The 10,491-nt window shown below is 49.1% G+C and overlaps 1 protein-coding gene across 1 annotated transcript in view; it reads right to left on the reverse strand.

Annotated features, from left to right (window-relative positions):
• The window catches only part of AMOTL1 (angiomotin like 1), a 67,189-nt gene extending 56,906 nt beyond the window's left edge, over positions 1–10,283 (reverse strand). Inside the window, exon 1 of the mRNA XM_061457871.1 lies at positions 10,115–10,283. The gene's annotated coding sequence lies outside the window, so the exon portion shown is untranslated. The remainder of the gene's footprint in view (positions 1–10,114) is intronic.
• Between the last annotated feature and the right edge of the window lie 208 nt (positions 10,284–10,491).

Here is a 10,491-nt window from a genome sequence, read left to right on the forward strand (position 1 = left end):
GGTGTGGCTAGGGGCGGGGCCAATAGGCCTTGGAGGCCGCGCCGGTCCTAGCGCCGACCGGACAGAGCCCAGGGTGAATCACCCCACACTGAGGCTGTGGGGCTGGAAAGCCCGCGGGGACCCCGAGCCCCCCCAGGCTGGGCCTCGAGCTCTGATAGAGCTTCACCGAGAGGATGGTGAAGCACTGGAACAGGATGCCCAGGGAAGTGGTGGAATAACCACTGTCCATGGAAGTGTTCAAAAACCCTGTAGATGAGTCCTTAAGTGATATGGTTCAGTGGTGGACTTGAGGTAAGGGTTGGACTTGATGATCTTAAAGGTCTTTTCCAACCTAGTTGACTCTATGATTCTCAGGCCCAAACAGAGCCACCAAAGACAGTGGGATGCTCCCAGGGTGAGTCTGTGTGGCAGCACAGCTTCACCACGTCATGCTTGGGGATGCTCAGGCCCTAAGTCTCATCCTAGGTACCAACACAGGCTTCCTGAATCACACCCCACGCCTCACACAGTTGACAGACCCAAGCCCATGCATCAATCGCAGGCATCTTCCCCTTCTCCAGGGCTGCAGCAGCTTCCCCTGCACGTGGAGGAGCTGGTGGCTCTTCGGGGAGCAATGGGACTCCCCCATTCCTAAGTACAGCCCCACATTCCTAATCACATTTTCACATGAGCAGTGCATGCACATACCCGTTGACATCAAGGGATTTCCAACTGATGCCCAACGTGAGTGCTGTGATAACAGGAACACGGGACATTTGCCCGCTTGTGGTTTCATTGCAGCTCAGCACACCAGCCCCATGGGATGTATGTTCATCAGGGCTGGAGTGAGCCACTGCTTTGCCTCCCCAGCCCGCCTCAGCCCTGCTGCCAAGGGTCCAGCACAGGGGACATGGTGGGAGGGCTCCTTGGGTATTTGCACTGCATTCCATTCGCATCCTTGCTGCCATGTGGGCACAGACTGGGTTGGGCAGCTGCTCTGCACCCTCTTCCCAGCACTGCCCCACAGGGCAGACCTCATTCCAGATGGCCGGCACTACCAGGATGTTGCCTGGGTTTCCCCATCTCATTGGGGGATTCACTTCAGCAAGCTGCCGGTGGTGCCAGGATTGTCCATTCAATTTGTGCTCATTTCTCCCAGCTCTTAACACATAGACAAGCTTTTCAGCTCCCAAAGGGACTTTGGTGGCTTCAGCCCCCTAAATACTGTGCCAAAGCAGCTAGAGATGCAGCAAAGGGCTGAAGAGGAGCCCACCCAATGCCATCTCAGTGCCACTGCAGCCCTGTAAAGGGACACAGCAAGACCGGAGCTGACACCCAGTAGCTTCAGGCAGTGGGAGCGTGCTGCAGATAACAGCAGTCTGAAGCATTGTGATTTTGAATTGCAAAACTCAGCTTTGCTTGGAGTTTGGGTTTTGTTTAGGTGAAGATACAGGGAAACAATAGGATACAGGACATGAACAAAGGAGGGAAAAATATTGGTGGTGAAACGAGACTCCTCAGTTCCCACATCTGCACATCTCCCATGGCAGCAGTTACACCAGAACTCTCCAGCTACCTGGAAGGAGGATGGAGCTAGGAGGAAATGGCCTCGAGCTGCACCAGAGGAGGTTTAGATTGGGTATTGGGAGAAATTTCTTCACTGAAAGGATTGTCAGGGACTGGAACAGGCTGCCCAGGGAAGTGGTGGAATCACAGTCTCTGGAAGTGTTCAAAACCTGTATTGATGAGGCCCTTAATGAACATGGTTCAGTGGTGGAGTTGTGTCCTGGGGTAGCAGTTGGACTTGATGATTTTATAGGTCTTTTCCAACCTAGTTGATTCTATGATTCTAACTGTTTCCATGTGAGCTGAGCATCCTCAGGGATGCTCTTTCCTCCATGTTGGCGTGGAAAACAGGGTGCCCGCTAGGTACTGTCCCTCTTGGTATCTCCGAAGCTTTGAAACTGAAGCAGCTACCAGCTGTCTCCCTGCTGTCACCTAATACAGGCTCAAGCAGGAGAGCAGAGAATCACAAATACACTGCTTTAAAGGGAGGCAAGGGGAGACAATCACATCCCTGACATCCTCAGGGGGAATATAAAAGCCTAGTGCTTAGGGTACTAGACTTGGATAAGAGCGGGATGTTCAGTTCTCTTGTCTCCTGCAGGTGCCCTGAGTATCTTGGAGGAAGTCAAGCCCAAGGTTTTTGAACACCTAAATCCTCTGCAAAGTCATGGGACACCTTGGACATAGATAGATAGATAGATAGATAGATAGATAGATAGATAGATAGATAGACAGACAGACAGACAGACAGACAGACACCTTGGTCCCCTGGAGGAACCAGCCTTTGGTTTTTCAGGTTGTGTACCTGCTCTCTCTCATCTCCCTCAGTGATAAATGTTGGCTTTGCTTATACACACAGGAGAACCATAGACCTGCTCAGCTGTAAATGAAGGTATGATTGCTCCCTTGGCTTGTTAGTGCCTGTTCACAGCGGTGGATGGAGCTGGATGAAGACACTGCTCGCTGAGCCTTGTTCCAAATGGCAATTCAAGCTCTACTTTTTCTCATGCTTCAACTTTACCATTTGGTTGGGCAAAATGGGATGCATTATTCTGGCTACTCTGCTGCACAGTCCATGTCACAGGGAACTGGGTGCAATGTGGCTGTACTGCCCTCGGCCAAGCAGATCCAGCCTGTCTGAGACTTCATTTTACTTCTCATTCTGGTCCCATGGTCTATGCTTTCTTTTTACCTATTGCTGTGTGATGAGAGGTGATGCTTTCATTGCTAGAGGAATAAATACATCAAGAAAAAGGATTATCTGCTGTCTTGTCTTTCAGTAGCATTGCAAGAGCCTCATGAACCATCCTGTTACATATCCAAGGAAAAAAGCCCTTTTTTCTGCTGCAGTACAAGTGTGATTTCTCTTTTCTCCCTATTATTCATTTTCTGTTCCATCTTTCCACAAAGTTTCCAAAATCTTTTTCCTGTTCAACTCCATTTTGGTTTGAGAAATGAAATGGCTGTGAAGGATGGTAGGTTGGGGAAGGAGTTCTCTGACCCCTCTGCAATCCGATACATCTGATAACCACTGGGGAGCTGTGTCTGCCCAGGAGGGCAAGACAACTGCTGCCCAAGCTTATCCCCTCTGCAGCTCCACTATTTTTATAGATTTTCGTATGCATTTATTTAGTTATATATTTATTTATATTGCAAAATAAAATGTTCCCCCAATTAGGAATAGCTCCACTATTTTTATATTTTTATCTTTTATATACTTATATTTCTATTTTCTATATCTTTTTTATTTTTATATTAATTCGTTGATTAATTAATTAATGTTTTTTTCTACAATGAACTTGAGGAAGGAAATAAGTCCATCCTTCCACCCCTTTTGGTTCTAACCCTGCTCAGCCAGAGCCCAGTGCTGTCAGGGTATCAAAGCAGAGCTGACAGTGCCATCTCCCTTCACTGCCTGTCTTCTGCTTCTCCCTGGTAACTAGGGAGACCCAGGAGACACACACACCATTCACAGCCTGGAAGCACGTCTGTTACACCCTGAAAATAAAATCTCTCGTGGATTTTCCAAGCATTTCAGCAAGCTGCATGGGAAGGGAGAAGCATTTCCTGGTACCCCCTGGCCACAGCCATTAGCAAACCCTTGGATCACTCAGCATCCCTACACTATCCCAAACCCCCGGGGAGCTCTGAGCAGTTCCTACCACCAAACCCAGAGCTGGACCACCGAGGCCCTGCAGAAGGGACATGGCCATCCCAAACCACAAGCAACGCCCAGGTATTGACACTCTTTGCACGTGCACCCATGCATGTAATCCCACAGATTCCCAGTGCTGCAAGCGAGCAACATATTGTCCCGCTCTGCCTGACTCTGCAGCAATCCCAAATGCCTGCATTCAGTTTCACTTCTTGCTGGTGCTGCTGCTTTGAACAATGGCCGATTGGCATCAGGGGAGTTTCAGGCCCTTTAACATCACCACTGGGGATGGCACAAAAAATCACCATAGGATGCTGAGACCACAGCAAGAAGCTGAATCAAGAATCAGAATATATGGTGTAAAAAACCTCCCCCAGCTAACTTAAATAAATCAAAGCCACAAAGCCTTTGACATAGATGCTGGAGAGGGACGCTTCACCAGGGACTGTAGTGATAGAACAAGGGGTGATGGGTTTAGACTTAAACAGGGGAAATTCAGGTTAGTTATAAGGAAGAAGTTCTTTAATGTGAGGGCAGTGAGGCACTGGCACAGGCTGCCTAAAGAAGTGGTAAATGCTCCATCCCTGGCAGAGTTCAAGGCCAGGTTGGATGGGGCTTATAGCAACTTGCTTTAGTGGAACGTGTCCCTGCCCGTGGCAGGGGGTTGGAACTTTACGTTCTTAAGGTCCTTTCCAACCCAAACCATTGTATGATTCCATGATTCTATACCCTTACTGTTATCTCATGTGGAGATAGTCTTACTTCTTCTTGATAGTCACAGGCTCTACCTGCCTTCTACCCTTCCTCAGCATCCCAGAAGCATCTCTAACTTCTGAGCAGAGGCAAATCCTCTTAGAGCCCTGGGGCAGCGCTTTCCAAGCCAAATCTGCAGAAGGTTTCTAAGTAATCTTGCCACCAGGCAGCCAGTGAGCTCAGTGGTTCAGGGAGCCCCACAGACACTCATCCTGCTAAATTAATAGCCTTTGCTAAGGTTTCCGCAATGACAACTGTGCATATTTATTGGGTCTCCTCTGATACACACTTAGCCGGCAGTGTTGTATCTGGGGGCAGCAGGAAAACTCTCCCTGCACATCTGTTTTTCCAGTGCTGCCAAAGAGCTTTCATTTTTCTCTAATAACTTGACCTGTTTGGTTTCTGGCAGAAGACGGCCAAGTAGAGCACTCGCTCCCTTGGATGCGCTCCAGTACAGGATGAGGTCAGGACAACAAAGAGAAAGAAACAGCTGGATGACTACGAAGCAGTGGGAACAAACAGGGCAGGGACCAGGGTTTTTTCTTTCCTTCCCTTTTCATTTATCCAATGGGATTTCATTCCTAGGCGTATTTATTCCCCAGGCCGTCGGTATCACAAAAGCCGTGTTTCCTGCACGCCTCCTCCCGACCATACCCAGGGTGCACGTATAAATAGCGCAGGCAGCTAATCCCTCCTCTGCTCAGCTGTCAGGAAATGTGAGGCACAGGTCCTAGGGGTTTCCACTGAGAGACCGCAGCTCCTACACAAGCATTTTCATCTTGATTTTGGAAGGGTGGGTTTCGTACCCCCCACTTCCATCTAATTTTTCCATTTCACCACATTCCCATTACTCTTTCCAAGACTTTCTGGGATGGGGGTTTCACCTTGCATTTTTCAATCTGTCTTCTTTCTTTTTTTCCCCTGATATTCAGCTAAATCATCTAAAAGCAGCAAGGAGAAGAATTGCCAGTGGGGAGAGAAGGAGGTGGAAAAGAGGGGAGGGATGAGGGAATGGAAGACAGGGAGAAGACATGCCAAGTACCGGAGAGACAGAGAAGCAGTCTGCACATGTTTCCCTGTTGGGAGAGTTTCTCTCTCCCTGACCTCACTTTCTCCATGGCCAGAATTCCACCTCCGGACTTGCCAAGGAGACAATGCAGAATTCCTCTGCTGGGCCACAAAGCAAGTGTGAAACGTTCTGTTTTAATCATTTACAGAACAAAAGGAACACAACCGTCACCATCTGATTCATATCTGCTGAAATCCCACAGCCTGAGCTGTGGGAGAGGAAACACGGATGAAGAAAGTAAAGGAAGAGGAGGTGTGGGTTTGGTTTGGGTTTCTCTCTTCTAGTCACTGCAGACCTAAAGAAAAGCAAGAAGGACCATGCTGGCCTATATAAAAGTTTAAGAGCTCCTGGTGTCCTCTGACACGGCCTTTGGAATGTGTCTCCAGAGAAAATACAAGGAACACTACAAATGCTGTTTCCTCTGACAGGTGATCCCGTTTCCCTTCCTGAGCCAGAGGTTGTAGCTGCATCACCAGGTTTGAGAGCCTTTCACAGACTTTTCTTCCACGATGTTTTCTAATCACTTTTTCAGCCCATTCACACTTTTGGCACGCTGGACATTTTGTGGTAGCAAGTTGTACAGTGTAACTGCACTGTGCGAAGACACAGCCTTTGGGTTGGGTTAAGCCTTTTCTAATATCACAGAATCTCAGACTGGTTGAGGTCACAAGTGGCCTCTGGAGCCATCCTCATCCAACCACCTACAGACAGTTGTCCAGGACCATGTCCAGATGGCTTTTGGGTTCCTCCAAGGACAGAGACTTTACCACCTCCCAAGGCAAAATGTGCCAGTGCTTGGTAACCCCCACAGTGAAAAAGTGCTTCCTGATGCTCAGAGGGAACCCCCTGTGTTTCAGGTTGTACCTCTGGTCCTAGCATTGGGCACCACTGAAGCCTGGATCCAAGCCCTTTTCACCTTCCCTTCAGGTATTTACTGATGAGATCCCCCAGAGCCTTCACTTCTCCACGCTGATTAAGCCCATCTCTCTCAGCCTTTTCTCACAGGGTTGATGCTCCAGTCCCTTTTATCATCCTTGTGCCCTTTCACTGGAGTATCTCTAGTATGTTGGTGTCTCTCTTGCACTTATTTACTCCTATGCCATTCATCATTCTTGTACTTTTACTGTATCCTCCTTCAAGCATCTCTTTTCCCCATCCTTGAGTTGTAGTTTACTGTGTCTGCTCTGTCCCTCAGTCACCTTTGCCTCCCTTGCCTGAGGCTTCTTGAGGGACTCTCAGAAACCTGTGCTGATTTATACAGCAGCAGATGACAGAGAGGTTTACGAAGGCTGGGCATGGCAAGCAGAGCACCAGTCTTTACAACAAGGACAGAAAGAAGAGTCAGGAGGTGATTTCCCAGCCATTGTTAATTCCATCCTTGGAAACACTGAAACAACGAAAGGCTTTGCAAACATGTAGAAAAGGAGGATATGAGTAATAACCAGTGCAGACTCAGTAAGAACAGAGCTGGTCAGACTCATCTGTTCTTCTGTAATAAGCTTTATATATGAGAGGGGGTGTGCAGATGCCATATATGTTGGCATACAAGTAAGACTTGTGGTAACTGGGTCATACGGTATCACTATAAACAAGAGATGGGACACTCTCTTGGGAAGATGGATGCATGAAGATCAAAATGTTTCTTGGAGGTTAGTTACTCATGGCATGAAGCAACACTAAACAGCCTGTTGTAAATCTGGTCCTGATCAGCATTTCCACGAATGACTCAAAATCCAAGCACAGCTTCTTCTGTTTGCAGTTGCCAGCAGGCTGGGACAAGCTGCCAGAAAGCTGGACACAGGACTAGAGGTCAAGGAAGACTTGATGAGCAGGAAAAGATCGATGTGATCCTCCAGTAGGATCCTCCTCCCAGAGTCCCCACACAGGACAAGAAACTCCCTGTTTGAGCCATGGAAGCCATGTGTACGGACCAAGCTCCATTTGAGCCATGTGTAACTGGCTTAAATTGCAGGAATTTAATTAGACACTGAGAAAACCCTTCCAGTGCAGTGAAGCCTGGGAAAGCTGCTGGAACAGGCTGGTCCTCCACTTGGGGTGATGGCTGAAAGGAGACACAAGCCCTGCCTTGAGGCAGGAAGGAGGCGTATTAAACTCTTGGAGTTCTGCTCAGACCTGCCTTTCTGTGGCTTAGATGATGGTGATGTTTTGTTATGGTATTGATGTTTTGTCTCAGGATGTTGTTATTATAATGCTGCTTTATTCCCAGCTCCCTTACTAATAACTCCTGCTGTTCAGGTAGCTGGTTTGACCAGGGCTGTGTGGTTTTGGCCTGGCATTCTCAGGTGCTGGTTACACAATCACTGCAACACAGCATAAACTCAAGCTGTTACTGGGGTTGTCTTGTCCTCTCCCCCTCCAACACGTGCTTGCTCTTACCCCCTCATCACTGCCTGGCACCACAAAACACACAGCTGCACATGACTCAGGTTAGGAGGCTGATCCAGCTGAAAACCCACCAGCCAGGAGGGAGGCAAGGGGAGAGACTGGTTTTCCATTGCTTGTTCTGCTATCTCACATCCTTTGTCTGTCTTGTCTACCTTGGATGGAGCAATCCCATCTTGGAAAGCAGAGCGGAAATGTAAGGTGATACAAGCACTGGTTCGAATAACTGTTCCAGACTGAGGGATGTCTAATACTGCTGTGCAGATGGAAGCGGTGTTCGAGTTGCTCCTGCTTCCCCTTGAGTGGGAGTGGGGCTGTGCATAAGCCCTGGCAGATGCCAACCACCACCGCAGGGGGCAATGGATCACACTGGATGGCACAGATTATTTCCCCATTAGGATGAGGAGGATGCCAGCAAGCCGGTTGTCCCATGTTTCAGCCCTGATTCCTGCCCCTCTAGGGTCCAGCCCCTTGACCAGGGGTCACCAAGAGCCTTATTTTGCCCATCTAAGCCATCTGTCCAGCTGCTAATGCATTTGCTGCTCAAGTGAAACCAAACGAATCTTGTTGTTTGGGAGAGGAAGCTTGTTCTTTGTCACTGAATACATTTGCTGAGACTTGGGGGGGGGCAAAGTTATAAGAAATGAGCGCATGTCTCTGAGGGAAGGCACCCTTCAAGGGATAAGATGCTGAAGACCAAGAAGAAAGAGAGCTGGTGGAAACCGTGTCACAGAAAACACGTTTTAAAGTTACTTGACTTGTTTTAACTGCAATCGGGTAATGAATGAGGCAGCCAAGGGAAGGCTTTTGGCTTTATTCCCTGCTAGACACTCCTCTGGGTGGACGCGTGTCAGAGCAGTCTCTATCCTGACACCAAGTGGAAAGAGCTCACAAGGGCTCCTTTAAAATGCAACCAAGTGTAAGGTACTGCCAGTGAGGACAGCTGCCCTCCCTTCCACCCCTTCAGCACCAGCGAGGCATCGTACAGTTTATAAGCATCATTGTATTTACAGGAATGTCCTCAAGAACCTGGCTCTTAGCAGCAGAGGTTTACAGCAGAGAGAGTTGCACACGATAGAAATCACCATTCTGGGCTCCTGCAGCTTTCTGCTCTTACCCCAAGTTTCCAACAGTGCCCTGTGTGGTGAGCATGCTGGTGGGTGCACACAGACAACCCTTACTGGGGACAAGCCCTCATTAGAGAATCACAGGCTGGTTGAGGTTGGCAGGGACCTCTGGAGGCCATCTGCTCCAGCCCCCCTGCTGCAGCAGGGCCACCTAGAGCTGCTTGCCCAGAACCATGTCCAGACAGCTTTTGAATATGTCCAAGGATGGAGAATTCATTGCCCTGAAAGTGAAGGGCTCCTTTTCCTTGGGAAGAAGAGCTGGTGTTTGGTCATGTAAGATGATGGGCATCAGTGTGTTGGGGCAGCCCCACCATGCCGTCGAGCAAGGCAGGGTGCACTGCTCTTGACCTGAGCCCTGTGTCTCTCCCAACACATCTAATCCACACTTCCTAGCATGCTCCTTCTCCAGCCTTCACCCATTTTCCCAGGAGGGGCTGGGGGCTTGATTTCCCCCTTCCCTGCACATCACATTTCCAGGTCTAGGTGGCCAGAAGACCTCCTGCAGAGGCTTCCTACCATGCGGTTCATCCTCACTCCCTCCTTACCTTGAGAACCTCTAACTCGTCCTGAGACAAACATTGTTTTAGACCTTGGTCCTGGCATTAAGGGAAGGTCGCCACCAGATAGGGTTTCCCCATGGATTCAGCCTCTGAAGCCTTCAGCTTCCCATGCCAATTTGAGGTTGTTTTCTCCCTGTGTGTCTTCACTTCTGGGTTAAAAAAGCCCTCATCATCTTGCAACACACCAGAAAGTCACAGAAGCTCCAGTGCCAGCCACGGGCTAAGCCTAACCCACCCCCCCCCAGCATCATTATCTGAGAGTGCTTTGCACCACAAAGGTGACAGCTTCTCTCCCAAAGGAAAGAAAACCTGCATCAATTTAACAGAGAGGCACTAAACACATCTGATGGATGGCATTCAAAAGCAACACAGAAAGAAGGCACCAGTGGTGACAAATCTATGCAGCTGAAAGCATTCAGTGGCTGCCTTGTGTTTTAAGCCATCTCCTAGTTATTCTACATTGTCAAAAAGGAAGAGGAAAGTGTGCTGTGCATGGACTTACCCAGCTGATCCAGAGCAAAGAGGGCTGGGGCACCTTCGGAGAGCTCATTGTCTGAGGGAAGAAGAAAGATCAGCTGCAGAGGAGATGTGGAGAGCTGGGATGACAACAGTTCAAATCAAACTGCAGATAAGCCCCTTTTCAACTCGCTTCCAGTTCACCCCGACAGCCTTCATATGCATGTTATTGGAAACAACCTGGAATCAGCTCAGGGTGGAGACTTATGCCTTTTCCAGCACCAGTGAATGGGCTCTGCTGCCCTGTCTCTGCCCACACTGGGATCCTCAGCCGTGCTCCACGTTTTGGCTATGCCACAGTTCTCCACTCCCTTTTCCTGGCTCGCCCAGTGCTCAGGGCATGGCCAGCAGCATCCTGCCTGC

Source organism: Pezoporus flaviventris, unplaced genomic scaffold (genome assembly GCF_033815535.1).
Source record: "Pezoporus flaviventris isolate CSIRO_AGI_PZ_B2104156 unplaced genomic scaffold, CSIRO_AGI_Pfla_v1 ptg000025l, whole genome shotgun sequence".
NCBI classification, from domain to species: Eukaryota; Metazoa; Chordata; class Aves; order Psittaciformes; family Psittacidae; genus Pezoporus; species Pezoporus flaviventris.